Source organism: Cervus canadensis, chromosome 22, assembly GCF_019320065.1.
Source record: "Cervus canadensis isolate Bull #8, Minnesota chromosome 22, ASM1932006v1, whole genome shotgun sequence".
Classification (NCBI taxonomy): Eukaryota; Metazoa; Chordata; class Mammalia; order Artiodactyla; family Cervidae; genus Cervus; species Cervus canadensis.
The window spans coordinates 42,137,978-42,159,352 of record NC_057407.1 but is presented as its reverse complement, the minus strand read 5'-3'; the positions used below and the strand labels follow the sequence as shown (position 1 = coordinate 42,159,352).

At 40.2% G+C, this 21,375-nt stretch overlaps 1 protein-coding gene across 15 annotated transcripts in view; it reads right to left on the bottom strand.

The window, feature by feature from the left end:
* Positions 1 to 12,642, bottom strand: part of SETD5 (SET domain containing 5) — a 78,750-nt gene extending 66,108 nt beyond the window's left edge. For 7 of the 15 annotated variants that reach the window (XM_043442626.1, XM_043442624.1, XM_043442623.1 and 4 more), the window contains exon 1: positions 12,306 to 12,640. The gene's annotated coding sequence lies outside the window, so the exon portion shown is untranslated. Of the gene's footprint in view, positions 1 to 12,305 lie in introns of all 15 variants that reach the window. The other 8 variants (XM_043442630.1, XM_043442629.1, XM_043442633.1 and 5 more) reach the window with 3 other exon arrangements.
* Between the last annotated feature and the right edge of the window lie 8,733 nt (positions 12,643 to 21,375).

The window sequence follows — 21,375 nt, the reverse complement described above, 5'->3', positions numbered from 1 at the left end:
ATTTTTAAATTTCACTTAGAAACCATATTTTATATAATTATAAAACAGAAAGTAAAAAACAACAACAACAACAACAAAAAAAACACAGAAAGTAATCCCTGAAAAGTCTCAAAGTGAAACACAACAAATTAACCTGTTTATCAAGTTGGTGACATAACCACATAAAGATCTATCCCAAGTAATTTTAAACCACTGTAATCTGACTGGACTGTATATCTCTGGAAAGATATACCCTAAGGGCAAAAACAAACAAACTCACTTTCCAGTAACCACACTGTTCTGCCATTCTAAAACTGCTGTGTGTGTACAAGGGACAAAGCATGATAATTACATTGGGTATTAGTGAAAACTGAGATTTGGGGCACGGGGAAAGATTACATTTATAAAAATATCATGGAGCACTAAATTCAAAATAAAAATTATCAAATACCAACAACTAGTATTTTATTTTTTATAGACTTTTTATCTTGTACTGGGGTAAAGCCAATTAACAATGTTGCAACAGTTTCAGGTGAACAGTGAAAGGACTCAGCCATACATATGCATGGATCCACTCTCCCCCAAACTCCCTTCTCATACAGGCTGCCACATAATATCAACAACTGGTATTTCAAAAAGGAAAAAAAGAGGAAAGGATGAAACCATTTTTTAGTTCTATCCACGGAAATGGTCTAGAAAGAAGGTCCAACCCAAGAGCACCAAACGCTTCTAACATCCAAACCGTGGTCTCTAAATACCATTTCCCACTAAAAGAAATCAGTTTCGAAGAAATGAGTTAAGTCTAGGTTTGGAGCAAGAAATATACAAAATGATCTGGGAATATCTTGTCACACTAGAAAGCAACGAATCAATCAATGCAAGTCAGGAAACGACTGATAAGGAGTAAAAAGGCTTTGGAGCTAACAGCCAAATGTAGGATAATTTTTAAATGTCAACATTAATGCCCGAAAGAGACTGAAACATATCAAACAGGTATAAAACCCTAAATACACAATAATAATGATTCTTCATGGCTCAGCTCTAGAGGTTGCTAAGTTACCAACCCATTATCTTGAAAACTAGTAAGGGGGAAAAAAGCAAGCACTGATTTTGCCTTTCCTATTCAAATTGTTATCTTAGGGAACCCACATAATTAACAAGGGTGAGTATTACAGAAAATAAATTAAGCAGTGATAGAATTTAAGTCTGTTCTTCTCGAAGGGTGGTCTGAGAACTTCTGAAGTTCTTAGATTCTTTCAAGGAGCAAGTAAAGGCTTTTTCTTCTCAACTATGTATCTGTGGGAGGCCAGATTTTCTTCAGTCTTCAACCAAAACAATTTATCACAACAAATTAAATGCAGAAGTAACTATAAGAAAGCAGTTGTCTTCTATCACCAAAGAGGTTTGTTAAATGTTAATACCATTTAAAAAAAACTGGAAAGTTATTTTTCAGTCATGTTACATACATCAGCAGGATTTGTTATTGCTATTCTAAAATTAGCTAATAACATTAAAAAATACTGTTTTAATGTCTAATATGGTAAATCTCAATAGAAACTATACAAACAAACTCTCTGGGGCCTTGAACAGCTGCCTAACATCACACAGACAAGCAGACATTATGTAACTCTTAAGGAAAGTACCTAGTACTTCATTATACAGTATACTTGAAATGGATCTAACCGCTAATTTACACAGAATATGGGGGGAGGGGGTCATCTAATAGAACATGGAGACACACTTTCCAAAATCCAACACTAAGAACTCAACACAGTGATAAATTTCATTAAGCATATAATATGAGGAAAAGAGGATCTATAAATTAGAAAGACAAACTTATCAACCAAGTGCAGTGTACGGACCTTATCTTGATCAAATGGAATGGTTTCATTAAAATTCAAAGGGAGTCCATTTTTTTCTATTTCTCCTCTATTTTGTTGTATTTGGAATTTTTCATAACAGAAAATTAAACCTATATCTATTCCCTTCCTCACTGCCCCTAAAAAGAAAAAGGGCATTCTAAAACTCTCTCTTTGGTTGCTAAGTCATGTCTGACTCTTGCGACCCAATGGAGCCTGCCAGGCTCCTCTGTCCATGGGATTCTCCAGGCAAGAATACTGGAGTGGGTTGCCATTTCCTTCTCTATTCTAAAACTGTCCATATGAAAATGGGGGTTCAGAGAAAATGAAAGTCGCTCAGTCCTGTCCGACTCTTTGCGATCCCATGGACTGCACAGTCTGTGGAATTCTCCAGGCCAGAATACTGGGGTGGGTAGCCTTTCCCTTCTCCAAGGGATCTTCCCAACCCAGGGATCAAACCCAGGTCTCCGGCATCGCAGGCAGATTCTTTACCAGCTGACCCACAAGGGAAGCCTAAGAATACTGGAGTGGGTAGCCTATCCCTTCTCCAGCGGATCTTCCCAACTTAGCAATCAAACTGGGATCTCCTGCATTGCAGGCGGATTCTTTACCAACTGAACTGTCAGGGAAGACCCTAATATGAGGGTTCAGAGAAGCAAACAGAAAAATCCTAGCAAAGAAGACAATCAGAAGAGCACTAAAAAAACTGCATTGCTATAGAGTGACAAAAAGTTCCCACGATCCTCTATAATTAGGGTGAGGATATAATTTATGGCCCAAACCGGGACATTTTTGAGAGTGAAAAGGGTGCCGTTACTAATTACTTGGGAGACATAAATCAGGAGTATCCCAGGGAAACCAAGACATATGGTCACTCTGTCCATAAAAGATTAAATCAAAAAAATCATTTTTCACAGTAGATATTCAACTCAATCCTCTGGGTTAACTATTTCCAAAGAACCATATTCCTAGTACTACAGAGTTCAGAAAAGCTAAGGTATTCCACACAAAAAAATTATGCTTCATCCTTGCCTGGCAAAGTTTGATCATAAAATGAGATATGTTTACTTCTCCTCTTGTTGCTCAGTATATTCTACAAACGTCCAGCCATTCCTTTTCATACCAACTGTGCATGATAAACTATGAGAGGGAAGCTACACTTACTCAGAGCCTTGCTTTTCTAAAAATACATGTCTTCCCATGGACCTCCACACAAGACCTAATCAGGCTCCTACTCAATTTATGAATGGATACCTTATGCGTAGCAACACTTCAAATCTTAATGGCCTAAGGGTAAAGTAAGGAAGAAAAAGCAAAAACATTTCATCCGGCCTAGGCTCCAAAGAGCATTGGCATTATTATCACCTACTTAATCTAAGCCATATAGCAGTATGGCTATAGTAACTGCAGAGTTTCATACAGGATGTAGGCATAATTTTTTTAAAAAGAATCTTTAGCAAATATCTGGTTTTAATATTGTTTATATAATACATGCCACCAAGAAATGAGTACCTGTTAAGCTGTAAATACTTTATCCCATTTAATCAGTTTTTTAAATATTTGGTAAATTTTTCTAATGAAAGTAGTTTAAATATGAAAATATGCAACAATCTGGCACAATTTACTGCTGTCGTTTAGTTGCTAAGTAGTCTGACTCTCTGCGACCCTATGCCATGCTTAGCCTGCCAAGCTCCTCTGTCCACGGGGTTTCCCAGGCAATACTGGAGTGGGATGCCGTTTCTTTCTCCAGGGATTGAACCTGCATCTTCTGCTTGAAAGGCAAATTCTTTACCACTGAGCCCTATAATTTAGCCCATCCTAAAATGTGCACTGACATTTCAACCTTTTATTCTGTTCTATTATTAAGTTTTAACATTAAAATTTCAATTGCCATAAATAAAATAAATCTGTCTGGTAAGAAAAATAATTAAAAATCAATTTCAAAAACTTAGACTTCTACAATTTCCTCAAACCTGTTTTCTATTATTGTTGTTTTCTTAAAGTCACTTCACCTTATATTTTCCAGACTGTGGACATAAAGACATTTAACTTGCATGGCTACAGCAGACTGCACCACAGAAATCAAGAAAATAAAAGTTTATGTCCTCTAACAGTCTAATGCTACAGCATGCAATCAATCACAGTACCTCAAAAGTCTTTATTTTACTTTAGGTGATTAAACGCCTTTGTTTTTAGAACTAAAACAGGGTTTTTGTTTTTTTTTAACAGGTTTTTTTAAAAAGTGCCTTTTAGATTCTATCCCATGGATGTTATCACGTTAAACATTTATTTTTTAAATAACCTTATGTAACTGTGGCTCTTCCGTTTCTATCTGTTTCTCTTATAAGTCAATTCTCAACAGCCTACATCAATGAAGGAAAATGTAACATAAAGGCAGAGTAATTGCCAACAGGTCCTTCCAGGTTATTCTTCATAAAAAAAAAAATCTTCCCTTGATATCAAGAATGCCTGAACAGTTGATTATTAACTGCAGATCATCCTCCTTCTCAGAGCTGTGACAGAAAACAAATTGTATGTGTTGAGGAATACACAGAGGCTGGTGGAAGGAAATGGAATTTTTCAACACAGGCCAAAGATCGTAACAGGAGAGAAATAAAAAAAAAAAAACCCACAAAGACAGGGGGACAAAAAAAAAAAGAAAACAACCTTAAACAAAATGACAAACAATGGGTGTGAATATAAAACAAGGAGATCCATATAGACATATACCAAAATTAACAAGTCAACATTATTAAATATGCTAACACTATACTGGAACATTCTAACTAGATCATAATTTCTAAGAATTACGAAATAATCCTCTTACTATATTCAGCAGTGCACATGCCTTATTAGATTACTAGGTTTTATTTGAGTCTTCACATTTCAGGACTGGGGAAGAGAAAATTTCACCATCAGAAAACAACAGAATTTCTTATTAGGGGGATGGTATGAAAAAAATAAGGCTTGAAGAACATAAACTAGCAGCTTGATGAAAGAGCTCTGAAGGATGAAAAAAATCTATATTCAAACAATTCCACTTCCACTAAGGTAAAGGGGTAAAGATTCATCAAGGTTTAATGTTTTTAACCTTACTTTTATCATAAATATGAGTTGATACAAGTTAGTAATTCCCAATTCAAATTGCAAATATTATCTACAGAACAAATTCTTTTCTTTCTTCAAGCTAATATGGTGGCATCTGGTGCTAATAGTGACTGTGTTACCAACCAATGAAAAACAAGTATGCTTAAAAACATTTTTTTTTCCTGGAAGGCTAAGTATTGAAATGGTTTATCAAGAAAGAGAATAGAAGATACTTTAGTTATAAATTTTTTGCTATGGACTTTTGAGAATTGTTGGCGAATAGAAAAAATAAGCTTTGTATTTAAGTACGTAAAAAACAAGCCCACAATCTAATCATAATAAAAATCATATTTGCCAACCGAATTTTTCCCCTTTGTCCTATTTTATTTTTTTTTGCTAGGGAGAGGCGTTGTGGGATAATAGAAGGAAATAAGGTGGAGCAGCTGCACAGACAAGAGGAGGTACAGCGCTGCGTTTTACCTCCGTTCTGGCTTACTGCTGGCTATGTCTTACTGCAAAGGAGATGAGCTGTGTGGGGAGCCAAACAGTTACCAAAACCTGTGGGATCAAATCGTGCCCCCTCCCCTCTTTTGCCAGGAACTTTTTAGGGACCCTGATAAGACTCAGGTAATGGGAGTACTAGAAGCCAGGATGATGAGATTGCTAATCACTTGGAAGGTGGTGTGCACATGCCCGTGTGTGCCTGTGTGCATGCACATGTATATGCACGAAGGATGTTTACCCTAGTGCTAGCAATGTTAGTCTTAGGACACGTAGAGAAAACTGTCTGAAATGGAGGCCAGGGTTTGAACTAGACGGCTTCTATTTTAGTCACACAAATCTACGGAAATAATCCATGTGAATGAACTTAAAAGAGAATAAATGACTACCCTGAATTTCTATAATAATATAAAATACAGCCCACTAAATCTCATGTTAATGTTGTTACCATTTCATGAAAAATAGTCTAATGGCAATAATTAGTCACTCAAATTTCCTTTTTCAGGTCAAAATATATCATTACTGCCAAGACCACTGTGCATAAAAATATAATGTTAAGTGGGTAACACATTTATATTTCTTTTACTAAGGGAGAAGACACAAAACTTGGTCAGGTTTGCTTACTATTACAATGTGCATTAAAGGTAATTTTAATTATTCTATTGAGTTAAAACACCTCTTCTTTGCTAACAGCCACAAGCTCTGAATCCATAAGGAAAAAAAATTAACACTCCAGTTTTCTTTGTTATCTCCTGCAGTCTGGATATAAGGGAAAACTCTAAGGCTGGTTTAATAACATTGCAATGCAGGTGGTATCTCAATTCAAGCAACAGATGTACTCTTAGAAAACTGAGTTCAAATCAATTATGTCTAAAAATCAAATTCTCAGAAAATATAAAAAGCATTTAAAAGAATCTCAGCCTATTTTTTTTAAAATGTAGGAATCCTCTTGCAATCAAATAACTGCTATCTAACTTGTCTGTAAATGCAGTTCTTCAATATTTTGTTTTTTTAGAAACAACTGGAACAAAAAACCCAACCAAACAAAAAGAACAGGCACACATGCACTGTTCAACACTTTAAAAGTAACTATAAATACTGCTCAGGACATTGATCCTTTTAACATCTTAATGCAAACTTACACAAACTTTGAAGTATTTCATTATGATTCTGCATAAAGGAATAATGTCAGATCTCTTCCAACTCTGATTCATATTAATTCTAATAAGCTAGATGCAACCACCCCACTTGCAGCTGGGAGCTGAGCACTTACGTATCAAACAAGGTTGTGCCTAACCTAAAAGGGAGGCTGGGTAATCCCCAGGGAATATCAGGTTGTCCAGGAAGTAGAGATGAGATGAAATAATAAGCAGCCTTTCTTTAGTTAACATTTTACATGATGGCAACCCAACACTTGAATGCTGAAGGGTGCTCTTCATAATACTGATATAAAATTGCAGCTAACAATATGTAACTATTTTACAAAGGGAAACAAATTATTCTACTATTCTGGTCTAATCCAATAATCAAATACGGACAATGTATCTACTGAAATATAAAGGTTTTATTCAGATACAGTATTCTTTTCTATTTTTAAATGAGAATTCAACTGTCAGATGCTCTAGAACTGGTCTACTGGGGAGGAGATTTGTATTTAGGGGGTGGAGCACAGGGATTTATTTTTTTAATCTATACGAAGCTTTAACATTTCATTTTTTTGGAGGAGGGGATGGGTTCCTACCAGATATTCAGGGATATACTAAGTTTGGGGTTACCATTATATGGCTGGCACAAATTCAACGCTCGAGTAGGAACTATAAATGTTTTCTTTAACTGTATGCCAAACTGAACAATCTCCCAGGGAAAAGAGCCTCCTCCTCCTGCTGCCTTTCCCACCTCCGGCCCCTCCCCCACCGACACTGCCTCCCCGCTGCGCAAAGAGCCCTTTGTCCTGCCCTGCACTTATCTAGCTGTTTGGCCATATTGACAGGCCAACTAAAGGCATAATAAGCGAGTCAGTTTGCCATAAGCAGCTGGCAATTCGAAACAAAAATCTTCCTTTTCTACTCAGACCAAGTCCTGCTGCAGGCGTCTCTGGCTCCTCCCATGCTTCCATCTATTTTTCAAACAGCACAGCAAGGAATTCTGCATTTCCCCTCAACTAGGTAGCATATCAGAAACTTGACTACGCAGACAGAAACAGTCTGAGTGAAGTCCTACATCTACTGTTTTTTACAGGCCAAGGAGTGTCCTCAGCTCAGGTGTATATACATGACTAACACGGCTAAGCAAATGATGATTACTTGAATCTGCCATCAAAACTCTTGAGAATGTTCATACTTCAAGGGAAGACAGAAGAGCACAGCTATCAGTCAGATCAAATCAAGTCATATATATCAGATAAAGACATCCAATAACCTTAGTGTTTTTTTAAAAATACTAAGACATTATTCCAATAAGCAGAAAACTCCCTATCCCTGTCTTTATGTCAAAGGTACTTAAAGTGACCCTTACATCTCTCCCTGAGGTATTCAGCAAACAAAATCAATATGATGGAAAAACTGAGTGAGGCAGGATGGGATTACAAATTCCTTGCTTGGTGAGATCGGATATAAAGTAGACAGAGATTCTGCTTCATTGTTCCTTTTATCTCTCTTAAATGTTAGGAGTTTAATATATTGTCAGAATAAGAATTCTCTAAAGCAATGCTTTCCAACACACTGCCCCCCACCCCACCATGTTATGGGTATCTACTCAATTCAGAATGAATATACAACAGAACATTTTTCATAAGACTAACTGGTTAAACAAAATATGTACTGAGAAATTAAAGAAATGATATTCTATCAACCTCTCATGAACTACCCTAAGTCTTTACCACAAGAGAAGTCACTGCATCAAGGTTAAAAATGCCATTTCACCATATACTTTGGAATTTTGGGAGCAAGGAATGGTGTCAATTGCTATTTATCATAGGTACATTATACTTTGAGGAGTGACTGAATTTTTTTTTTTTTAACAAATAACCACCAGTATTACTAAATATATACTATCTCACAGTTTTGCAGAGTTGAAGTTTCGTTTGTCCTAAATAACAAAAAAAGAAAACTTTATTTTATTCATGATCCACTTTTTCACTGGTAAGATGTATCCAACAATCACTGACTGTCCTTAGCTTTTACCCAATATTTCATAAATTACTTGAATATGAAGAGGATAAAGTAAAAGTGGTTGTCTGCACATCTGCATTTTGAACAGTGTTATTTTCCTGTCCAAAGGGAAAAAAAGAAGTGGCCATCCTCCTCCAGGAAGGCCAAAATAAGTTCCAAAAGTATGTACATTTCTGGACACAAAACACTGTCAGTAGACAGTAAAAATTTCAAGCATGCTGGTTAAATAAATTCTATGAAAAGGCCCTCTACGCTCTTAAGGAAATGATCTTACGTTTAGATCTCAAAGGGGTTCCAAACAGGAAATACAAGTTAAAAGCAATTGTTTTACAAGGTAGCTTTCATATAATAACTTAGACATTTGCATCTATGATAAACAGCCAGTATGAGTGACATCATACTTATCTGATACGACATCTTTTATATGTGATATAATAAGAATTAGAACCACCTAAAACGTTATCCATTAAAGGTTTTGTTTCATTAGTCCGCTTGCAACACTGAAAGACAATGCAAGCAACATTTGTGAATGACAAAACTCTTCCATTCTTTCTGGTTCCCGCCACAAATGCCAGAGTCATACTACACATTATAGATGACTGGGTTCATTTACACAAAACTGAACATACAAAAATTCTGAAGGAAAAAAATATATATATGACGCCTGAGTCTTAGGGGGAGACAATAACGGGCATCTGTTAAGTATCGGATATAGCTGATGGTGTATCGGGCTGCTGATTCTCCTTCAAGTATTTCCATACTCAACAAACTGTTCTGCTTAATCAGAGATCTTCCTAAACTGTGGGAACTGTGGAAGAAGAAAGACTACATTAGGGGCTTAGAGGCTATCGTCTCAAGTATCCTGTATACTAGATTTATTCAATTTCTGAGTATTTCTTCTAGTCTGTCATATTTCAAATGGATCACTGTCAAACATATACATCCTTGTGATCTTAAGACAACTATACTCAACACATTTTATAATTAATCAATATCACAGGTCAAATTCTAAAGAAATAATCTAATTTGGAGAAATCTATTGCTTACTAACACAAAACACTTGATATATATAGAAATCAAGCAAACACTTGATATATATAGAAATCATTCTCCAAAGGACAGTTGTTTTTAGAGTTTAAGACCCCAAATATAGTAAAATGTTTAGCAAAACATCTGTTCAATAAGGTAAATATGGTCTAATAACTGGAAGAAGACATACAAATAAAGTATTAAAATTGATTTAATGATAAAAAAGATGGAGGAAAACATGCCAGCTGCAGAAAAATCAACTGATATTTTCCCCATTCTGGTTCTCAGGAAGATCCTTAAAATGCTTATTACCTTGGTTTTAAAAGGATTGAAAAATTAAAACTCAAATGGAACTTCTGGTCCTATCCAAGCAAAATGCCCAGATTAAAACCAAAAATCTGCCACAAAAACCAAACATAAAAGTCTTTAACTACCATCCAGTTTCCAAATGCTGATAACCATAAGTGGGTAGAAGGTTATGAATTGCTAATTCTCATTTCCCCACCAATAAAATGCGAACCAGCAGTGAAAATTCCCAGGAAAGCAAGGTTTCCGTCTTAGCCCTGAAGCAGCCATCGCCTAAGTGCAGCTCCCTGCAGCCCACAGCATTAATGGACGCTGCACTGCCGTCCTTCCCTGGAGACAGCAGCCAGCACCACTCAAGCTTCTCACGTAGCAACCAGAGCTCCGGAGCCAGCAGCTGCTGCTGCCTTGTATACTCACCCCTGTGATCCAACCCAAAGGAACAACCTTCTTCTTACCCCACCCCCACTCCTTACACATTTTTTTTTTTTTTTTGGACCAGTGCTCCATGCCAGAAGGGCTGGAATTATGCCTTTAGAAAGAAACAATCCTAAGGTCACCCTTTTAGTTTTAACTGTGGCTTTTTATTAGAAAAATCAACATTTACCAAATTCCAAATATACACTTAATAAGGCAGCAATTCAGGAGTGAAGATTAACCTTTAGTCTTTAAAAGGCCAATTTGCTAAACATTCTCTTTACAGTCACATTTAAATTTGCAGTTAAAGACAGAAGCTTGTGTTGTGTCCTACCAAAGGACATAATCATTTTTCTACATAGTGACATACTGAGTAAACCTTTAAGATTCTAATCCCATACGAGCCAGAATTTTTGGCTATAGAAGAAAACTAATGATCCTCCTGAAAAAAAAAAAAAAAAAACAACGGTAGAAATCTAATTAAAAAATTTCCTGTCCACCAAGAGGCCCAGAAACCTCTGAAAATGTGAGGCTTACTAGCTCAGATTCCACACACCTCAAATTACCACTTATAATTTTCCTCTCAGAGTGACCTACAAACATTGATATAAAACTAATCAAGAAAATTTCCCAAATAGGGGGTACACGTTCTCTTGAAAAGCCCAGAACACTCAACTCAGCTGGATCCACCCTAATCACAGTATTGCTATGTAATATGTAACATCTGCCCAACAAAAATGTTAATATGACCTTGGTCATAAATATGTCATTTAAATGCAACTCGTTTCATCAAGTGATAAAGGAAATTTGCAGAGGATCTGGGGATTCTTTTAGTACTATGAGGATGGGGAAAACTGGAAAAATAAACTAAGTATAGACAAAGCCCAATGCAACCCAGAGGTCTGGGCAAGAAAAGAGTTAGTGGTGAACACATTGCACAAGTAACATGAGAAAGCAGAAAATGCAGGTCATACACGCACCCCTGACCCAGACCAGCAGAGGTGGCTGCAGCATCAGTATCCAAGGGAAAGACCAGTTATTCCCAAGAAGTGAGACGAGCAAAGGAGCTCTGTAGAATAAATTAGCATAGAAGGGGCTTTCCCAACAGAAACTTTCCCTCTCACGCGATTCACCTACTTAAAAACCAGGGTTTTTTCCTCACCACCATTCACTTCGCATCCCGGGCTTCCAGGCAAAGGGAAAGAGAATTCATAAAGGCTACATTTTTCTGCCTCTAAAGACGTTCGCAAATGATCGCTCTGCACGCCCAAGGCAGGGAAAACGACACAATCTGGCTCAACTCCAAGCTAGAACCCTACAAATTCAGTGAGGCCATCTCAGATATACTGGGGCTTACGCCACTGAGAGCCCAAGAATGTGAGGTGGGGGTGGCGAAGGTAATGTCCTTAGTGTGGGAAACGAAGCAATCATCTGCGATGGGGACCCCAGGATGAGGGGGAAGGCGTCCAGGAACATTCGGGGGTGGGGTGGGGAGATCGAAGCCCCCCACCCCGCCCCAGAGGGATCAGATTTGTCACAAGGCCGCGCGAACGGGAGTGGGGGTGGGGTTTGGGGAGGGGAAAAAAGTGTGCCTGTGTATTTGGAGAGGAGAGCAGCGAGAGGCCTATCCTCAAGTAAAAGGTAAACGTGGAGTAGGCAGTTCCCAGGAAAAGGGGTGAAGAGGCCTGGGGGGAGGGGAAGCGTCCTGACCCAGGAAAGACGTGAAAAGGGTAGTGGGGTCGACGAGATTACGGATGGGGCCTCTCCGCCTGGGAAAGGGGTGCAACGGTGTGTGGGGGGCGGCGAGGGGGATGAGAAGGGGCAGCATCCTCCTACTGAGAGCCTGGGGTGGGCCAGGCCCACGTCCCGAGAGCAAGCGCGGGGAGACGGAGGAGGTGACCCTTCCCTCCCCCGGGGCCCGGTCGTGAGGGTAGGTCTCTCTTTTCTGTTGGACCCTTACCTTGTCCCAGGCCTGGGCCCGGGCTGCGGCGCACGGCACTCCCGGGAGGCAGCAGGACTCGAGTTAGGCCCAACGCGGCGCCACGGCGTTTCCTGGCCGGGAATGGCCCGTGCCCGTGAGGTGGGGGTGGGGGGCAGAAAGGCGGAGCGAGCCAAAGGCGGGGAGGGGGAAGGGCCAGGGAAGGCGGGGGGGCCGGCACTACAGTGTTGGCGGACTGGCGGGACTGGGGCTGCGTGAGTCTCTGAGCGCAGGCGGGCGGCGGCCGCCCCTCCCCCGGCGGCGGCGGCGGCGGCGGTAGCAGCTCACTCAGCCCGCTGCCCGAGCGGAAACGCCACTGACCGCACGGGGATTCCCAGGGCCGGCGCCAGGGGCACCCGGGACACGCCCCCTCCCGCCGCGCCATTGGCCCCTCCGCCCACCGCCCCGCACCCATTGGCCAACTCGCTGCCAATCAGCGGAAGCCGCCGGGGCCACCTAGAGAAGAGGCTGTGCTCTGGGGCTCCGGCTCCTCAGAGAGCCTCGGCTAGGTAGGGGAGCGGAACTCTGGTGGGAGGGGGTCCGGCGGACTGGTGGGGGGATGGGTGGCTGAGGTCGTCTGGCTGGTAGCTGGGGGTCGCCTTCCCGGCGGGAAGACGGGAGCAGAGCGTTTGTTACGCTGAAAGGGAAAGAGGTGGTCAGAGGCAGGCGGGAGTGCGGCCCGCCTTGCGGCAACCGAAGGGGGAGGGAGAAGGGAGCGGAAAAGGCTCGAATCCGGACGGAGCCATTGCTCCTGCAGAGGGAGGAGCGCTTCCGGCTCTTATCTTGTCACTGATTGGTTGCTGCTCCTCCCGCCGTGTGTGAAAACACAAATGGCGTGTTTTGGTTGGAGTAAAGCGCCTGTCAGTTACAGCCTCGGGAGTGCGCAGCCGCCTAGGGACTCTCGCATTGCCCCCTGGGTGGGTGCTTAGGTAGGTAGGGTGGAGAGAGACTTGGACGTGCAGGCGCGGTCGGCCTCCCACGGGGAGGTAGGGGTGGGGGTGGGAAGGGAGGGTCAGTGAAAGTGGCTTCGCGCGGGCGTCCTACCACCCTCCCCTTCCTTCGGGGGAGTCGGTTTACCCGCCGCCTGCTTGGCTTCGGCAGCTGATTGGCTGCTGAAGCCCAGGGAACGGCCCCTTGTTATTGGCTCGGGTCCCAACTGAGCGAAACCACTGCGCGGGTCGGCGGGGAGGCGGTCGTTGGTACGGTCCTCCCCGAGGCCCAGCGCCGCAGTGTCTGGCCCCGCGCCCCTGCGCAACGTGGCAGGAAGCGCGCGCTGGAGGTGGGGGCGGGCTGCCGGGCCGAGGATTCTGGGTGGTGGCGATTGCGGCTCCGCCCTGGGCGCCCGCTGCCTGAAGGACAACACTAGCCCGACCTGCTCCTGGACCCGTGGGGCTGAAGGGAGGAGTGGGGGTCGGTGCCGTTGGTTTGTGGGTGGGAGGTGCATGTTCTCCAAAAATCGGCGCGAGCTGCAATCCTGAGGTGGCTGCAGTGGAGGAGGCGGAGAGAAGGCCGCACCCTTCTCAGCAGGGGGAGGGGAGTGCCGCAATACCTTTATGGGAGTTCTCTACTGCCTCCTGTCTCCTAAGGACCGCCCTGGGCCTAGAAGAATCCCTCCCTCCCCCGCGATCTCGTCATCGCCTCCATGTCGAGTCTCTCCAAGATTATGGGCGGGTTTCTTTTGCCCAGGCTTAACCTTATTCCTGGGCGTTGTCCTGCAAGGGATCGAGCAGGTATAAGATTTAGAGGACGAACCCAATTCTTTATCTTCCCACAGACTTGAGTTTGTGTCACAAAATAATTATAATAGGGGTGGTGGAGTGAAATGAAGTCTAGGCAACATCTGGGACTGATTTTATGCAGCGAGACTGCGTGTTACTACTTCTTAACATCCTTTTGTTGCATTTTTTCCCAGGAGATTGAGAGATAGGTTAAAAGCTTGATCTCCTGAGTTTTGTATTCTCTCCATTTGAGACAGTTGAGAAATAGGTTAAAGGCATGATCTCTTGAGTTCCCCATTTGAGACCGTTGCAACACCGCCAAAACAGAGCATCTTAGATTAGATCTTAAAAATTTAATTCCCCACCCTTGCATTCTCAGAGTCAGGCCTTTTAGCAACTCTCCCTCATACTTTCAGCCCATTTTCTGTTTGCTATGCTTGCTCTTCCTGTCCCAGTCATACCATTGGCTTTCTCCTCTCCTGTTTTTGGTATCCCGGTGAGTCATGAAACCAGACAGGTTTCACCACCAATTAAGGCTACCCAACTCGAGCATAGGCTTCACTCTTGCCCAGCAATGCGTTTATTCCTCTTTTATGGATATTCTTGAATCTTTACCTTGATGTTTATTTAATTTTTTAACCTCAGCTGGGATTCTGCTGACCCTCTTCATAGTCCAGATGATCTTGACGACTGCTTTGCTGAGAATTGGACGTGAGGTTCAGCAACATGTCTTTTATATTCTTAGAATACCTTTGAATTCGTTTTCATTGCTGTGCTCATCAGTTAGTAATTAAGCTCACTTGCCATAAGGCTAGGATCCTCTGAACTAGTATCTCTTGTCTCTGGTATCTGCTGATACAACTTTCCCATGTCCAGGACAGTTGTTCTCATACAAAGATACAGCACGGAAGTAACTGATCCAACTCCTTTCCTGGCTGGTAACTACTGACAGGATGAATCCCATCATCACAAATGTGATGTACAAGGTCCTTCAGTGGACTAACCTAATCTTAACAGCCTTTTTGTTTGTGACAGTTTTCCACATACACACCCAAACAACATTATCAGACCTCTTTGGTTCCTCCTGGAATGCTACCCTTGATAGTCCTTACCCTTCCAATAAAGACTGTTAAAACTCAAATGTCATCTCCCCTGTGATCTTGCCTTCTGTGATCTGTGCTTTAAGCCAGAATCCCCTTTCTCTTGGTCCCATAGCAAGTTGAATCATAGCACTTCTCAGATGGTTGTCATTGCTTGTTTAAATTCTCTTAACTATTCTGAACTGCTTGTTGAGTGTTGTACCTAAGTTCCTAGTATATTCCTTGATGGCTAGCCAACCTTAAATAAAACGGAGTGACTTGTAGACGTCTTTATGAGGTTTGATGGATTATCCTCTGTTAACACTTCTTTGTGTGCTTGCTAGTGTTCTAGATTAGCACTGTCCAGTAGAAGATTCTGCAGTGATGAAAACGTTCTAAATAGTGTGCTGATATGATAGCCACTAACCATACATTATTCTTGAGCCTTGGACATGTGGCAGTTGTGACTAAGGAACTTAATTTTAAATTACTGCTGTGGACAGTGAGGCTCTAGCTATAGATCTGTGGATTGCAGAATACTTAATGTTGTTCACTCACTCAGTAGTGTCTTGACTCTTTGCGACCCCATGGACTGCCCCACACCAGGCTTCCCGGCCCTTCGCCATCTCTGGGAGCTTGCTCAAACTCTTGTCCATTGAGTCAGTGATGCCATCCAACCATGTTGTCCTCTGTCATCCCCTTCTCCTGCCTTCGATCTTTATATGGAGATGGATAATTTTCTCTTCATACAGAGCAGTAAGGAACCTCTGGCACATTTAGGTTCCCCTCACACCACCTCCAACTCCTGCCAGGTTGGTTGGTGGTTTGGCAGGTTTTATACTAGACTGACCAAAAAGTTCATCTGGGCTTTTCATATGATACGGAAAAACCCACATGAATTTTTTGGCCAACCCAACACCTATTTGTATTCTTCTCATGCTCAGTTGCTCAGGCATGTCTGACTTTGCAGCCCGGTGGACTGCAGCCCACCCGGCTTCGCTGTCCGTGGGATTTTTCAGGCAAGGATACTGGAGCAGGTTGCCATTTCCTGATAGCTAAATCCAGAAAACCATTTCTAAAGATAAACCTGCCTTGAACAATGTTGAGAAAGCAAGTGTTGATGTGTTTTGAGTTTCGAAAAATAATACATAATGAATTTTAGGAAAGTGGGATTACATTAAACCATAATGATGACAGAAGTTTAGTGAGGAATAGGACTTTAAAAGGCAAGTTTTTTAACTTAAAAATTTTCCTTAAAATATGAGAAGTGCACATAATTGGCTTGCTATTTAATGCAGACTCCCAGTCTCACACCAGTTAAGATTGGTGGGGGGCATTAGAATTCTGTGTCTTTTATATCCTTCTGATGTTGATAGGCCAGAAATCACACTATAAATACAGTCCTGTGGGGCTACAGTATGCCTGTCTTTAATAGTTTTAGAAACTTATAGGTCAGATTGTTTTGTTTTTATTTTAGAAGGAATGTTAAACTATTCCAAGTAAATTTTTTTTTTAGAAGTTTCCTTTTTTGTCTATTTTCCCACTACATGCATTCCTCAAGGATATGGATTTGTTTTTGATTCCCCGGTGCCTGAACCTAGAGCTGAGTACTCAATAAATGTTGATTTTATTGACTTATATATGAAATTGATTTTCAGATAAGAGTTTTAAATCCACAGAAACAATGCTCCTTTTACGGAGAAACTTTAGGATTATACTTAACCCAAATTACCTAATATTCTATTCATAAAGGAAACTGATGCCTCATGGTCTCTGAATACATTTGTCGGCCGTTTAGCTTTTCCTTGGGTTTCCTGTACAAACCCTTGCACTTAGCCTCTTCCTGTGCTTGACTTCCTTAGACTTTTATTATAATATTTTTAAACAAACCCACTACTTAGCTCCTTTTGAAGTAAAGCCATGTTATTTCTTATACTCCTAGGACAAAAATTGAGTAGAATGAAAACATACTTGCATGAGAGAATTGAAGGTTTTGTAAATGCTCTTAATTTTTTAAAAGATTTATAAAATTTGAACATAAATGTTTCTATCATTTTTTTTTTGTGCACACAAGAGCTATGGTAAATTATGGTTTGCAGTTGTTAATCCAAAATGTGATAGGGATCAGCATCAGTAGGGTAAGACTAGTTTGTTTTAAGCAGCATGTGAGATTTTAACTCACCAAATATTGGGAGCACAGTCTTAACACCGGATCACCAGGGAAGTTCATAGGCCAACCTTAATTATAGAACACATCGTTAGGTCATGTACCCAGAAGTCTGGTACTTTGGATTGCAGACTGAGAATTGTTGATTTAGTTACCTCATAGTGTACTACTTTATATTGGAGGATGTGTTACTCCAAAAGGCTTTTTCTTACCCATGACCCGCCATGGAGTCTTGATGGAATGAGTGAGAAACTGGAATATTAGAGAACTGTTAATGCATGGAATAAAATATTCAGATTTATTTTATGTAGGTGGAATAAAATATTCAGATTTATTTTATGTAGGCCAGAGTTGAACTTACTTATACATGATATCATGGGGTATACCTTACTGGTGACTAGAGAGACTATTTCTGCCTCTCTGATTATATCGAAAGTCATGGTTACATTTAATAATCCTACTTTCCAGCTTTTTTCCTGGACCTTTGGTTTGTAGTAGTACTTGATCACTCTTTTTTAGTTTTTTGAAAAAGTTGTTTACACCGGGCTCTTGCTGCTGACAACAGTAACACATTTTCAGATACACTATAGAACTAGTTATTTTACCAGCTAACTAAGCATGTCTAGTGAATGGATTCTGGTCAGTTCAGTCAACGCTTTTTACAGACTTTTTTCTTTTTACTGACCTTTGGTCAAAATCTCATCCCAGATGTTTTACTATATAATAAGCAGTCACAGCTTACTCTAGTGCATACTATAGGCAAAGCTAATGGAAACACAGGATAGAAGAAATGAACTAATAATATTCATTGAGTTCCAGTTGTGTACTGGATAGTATGCCGAATTCTGCCAGTGTATTTAGTGTGGTTCTGATACATAAAACCTCATCTAACTGAGTAGGAAACTAGAGCTGTGAGATTGAACAACTTTCCTATAGACATAGCAATTTAATAAGGGCCAGGGATCCAAACTCTGGTCTGACTTGCTTAGCTCTTACTACCAATTTAGGGTACTGTCTTTTCTGATGGAAACAGTCTTTTAGAAAATTTAATCTAGGTGCACATACAGGATAGGCTGTAGGGTTGAAGGCAGAGAGACCACTTAGGAGGTTCTTTTATAGTAGTCCAAACAGGAAATGATGAGGTCTTATATACAGTGGTAGCAGTCAAGATGGAAAGACAAAGACTTGGGACTAGCTAAATGTCAGTCACCGAAAAGAATAGTCTCGACACATTCCTTCCTCAAGGAAGCCTTCCATGATGCCTTAACTCCAGTATATTGGGTTCCCCAACTGAATGCTGTCATAGCATTTCTCACAATTATTATTAATTGGGGTGTTTTCCCCATACTTCTTCAGTTTGCTCCTTCAGGGCATGACTTTGCTTGTTTATGGCTGTATTCCTGTTGCCTAAGTATATGAAGGTCTGCAGGGTCAAAACTGTTTTTGTAATACAGTTAAGTCCCTTACATATGAACCTTCAAGTTGCAAACTTTCTCTCCAATCATGTAAGTTAGTTCACATGTCTGGTGTACATTGTCACAATGTAGGGGTTTTCTTTGAGGAGGCACTGTTACTTTTTGAGACACAGGATCCAAACAGAACAGTACATAGAGGTTGCAGCAACAGTTAATGCAATCCAATGCTATTGTGCCATCTCTGATGAGAAAAAAAGAGCTACTACCCAGACATCACTGGATCAGGTATTCAAGAGGGTAGATAGAATTGAATCCAGCGAAGAACCAGAGTCTGTGCTATTCAGGTAGAATTGAATCCAGCAAGGAAACAGAACTTGTGCCATCCAGGTCAGGTATGAGGGAAATTACAGCTTGCTTTCCATCTCCTATTGCTGATAACCTTCAGCTCTACTATCCCACCTCCTCTCCCCCTCCAGTCAGTAACTCTTGCCTGTTCCCTTGATGCCAGCCGTTGTACTGTATTACTGTACTTTAAAGGGTACTGTATTACAAGATTAAAAATGTTTATGTATTAATGTTTCTGTGGAAAGTATTACAGACCTGTTACAGTATAGTACAATATAGTCGACTGTGTTAGTTAGGTACCTAGGCTAACTTTGTTATACTTATGAACCAATTAGACTCATCAAGGTGCTCTCGGAACGAAACTCATTTGTATATAGGGGACAAACTATACTAAAATGAAACTTAACCTTTTCAACTCATTAACCTTTTTAACTTATTCTCACAAGGGCATAGAGGCTACATGATATGTGATGATGTCATCACTGATGTTAATTGAATGGTGCTGTATATTCTTCAATTTTCCATAATTTCCTAAGGTGGTAGGTTTAAGTATGAATGTCTGCATCTATAGACGTTAACTCACTCTTTAGGTTATACCTTCAAACGTCCAGCAAACCTCAGTATTATCAGTTGTTATAAAATCCTGTAGTCTTTGTGCCTAAGCATGAACATGAATACATTCTGTTGTCTTGTTGTGAAATAAGGTTTTAAATATTTTCTCACAACTTAGAAACTGTTATATTACAATTTTAGAATATAAATTTACTCAAAGCAATTTATATTTTTCTTATTTAAGAATGAATTATTGGCTTAAAAGACTGGTTTTAAGACTACATGTTCAACCCACAACTACACCATCTATGTCTGAAAATGCTGAAAAGATTAATATTTCACAGTGGTCTGAGGGAGAATCGATTCCAAAAAAACTATAATAAAAATCTACTGAAGTATATTAAAGGACAAGTTACTATATGGCATTGGCTGAAGGAACATACATACATGGTAGTAGAGAAACTTTACAGATAGTTGATGCTCCTGAGTATATGTGGGATGAAAAATAAAAAATCATGGTAGTGCTACTCTTTAACAACGCAGTGTAAGATTTGTGGTCAGACATGAATGAAGTATGTGTGAATATCTCATCCATAGAAATACACTTAACGCCTTACAGTGGATGAATTTACAAACATGGCTGAGCTTGTTATTTTGCTTTTAGTTGTCAGTAGCAGCATCAGACTGTCCTATGTGACGCACAATAAACACATTTCCTTAGACAAAGTGCTGAATAACTTTAAAATCTCAGTTTATTCTGATATTTTCACTAATGTTGAAAAGCAAAAGGTGGCTAAAACTGCCAGCATTTGGCATAATACAGTGGCACCAAACTAGCAGTCATTCTTTACTGCTACCCATTTGCAGTGTAGTGGTCAGAGTTTCATTTAATGATGTCCTTGTGAAAATAGTAAAATTATTTATTTGAATCTAGGCCGAAAATGTAAGTGATGAAATGGAAAGTTTACATGTGGTGCTTCTGCTGCATGCTCAAGTACTCTGGTTGTCTCAAGAAAAAATATGCAATTGAACTGCAGGCTAAATTAGCTCCTGTTTTCTTAGAACACCAATTTTACTCAAAAGAATGACTGTCAAATTTTTGTTGTCAGAGTTGGCTGTTTGCAGACATTTTTCTGAGTATGATGGAGGTGAGCTTTTCAGGGAAAACAACTGACAGCAGTTGTCAATGATAAAATTTCAAATTTGGAAGTGAAAAGTAGAACTTTTGGAAAACTTAAAGGAGCTTGACATCTTTTCAGTACTTAGTGTTTTTTTTAATGTTAATGATTTCAGCTACTATGTAATAAGCTGGGCCAACACTTGGAATATTTCTGTAACTAAGGTGAGCCAGTAATTTCCACATAGGCAATACATAAAATAACAAAATTGCAGATAAGTAACATTTCAACCAACTGAATGCAGAAGATAAAAATCCAGCTTCTAGTACTGCCTTCTTATATTAAGGCAGAGATTTAAGAGAACTGAATTGCAAAAATACACAATGCTGTCTTTGTGGAAAATAGTTTCTTCCATGAATATGTTAATGTTACATATTTGTTACTGAAATCTTTTTTCTCGTTTTAATCTAATATGGTAAGATACTGGTAAACAAAGCTACTTGGGGCCCTGAATTTTTAAGAATGTAAAGGGTTCCTGAGAAGAAACCTGCTATAGCATAGTATATATATAAACATTCAGACCTGTTGAATATGTCAATGTAGTTTACAGTGGCTCCCAGAGTTAAATGTGGATTACTGGGAGGATGGGCATGTTAGG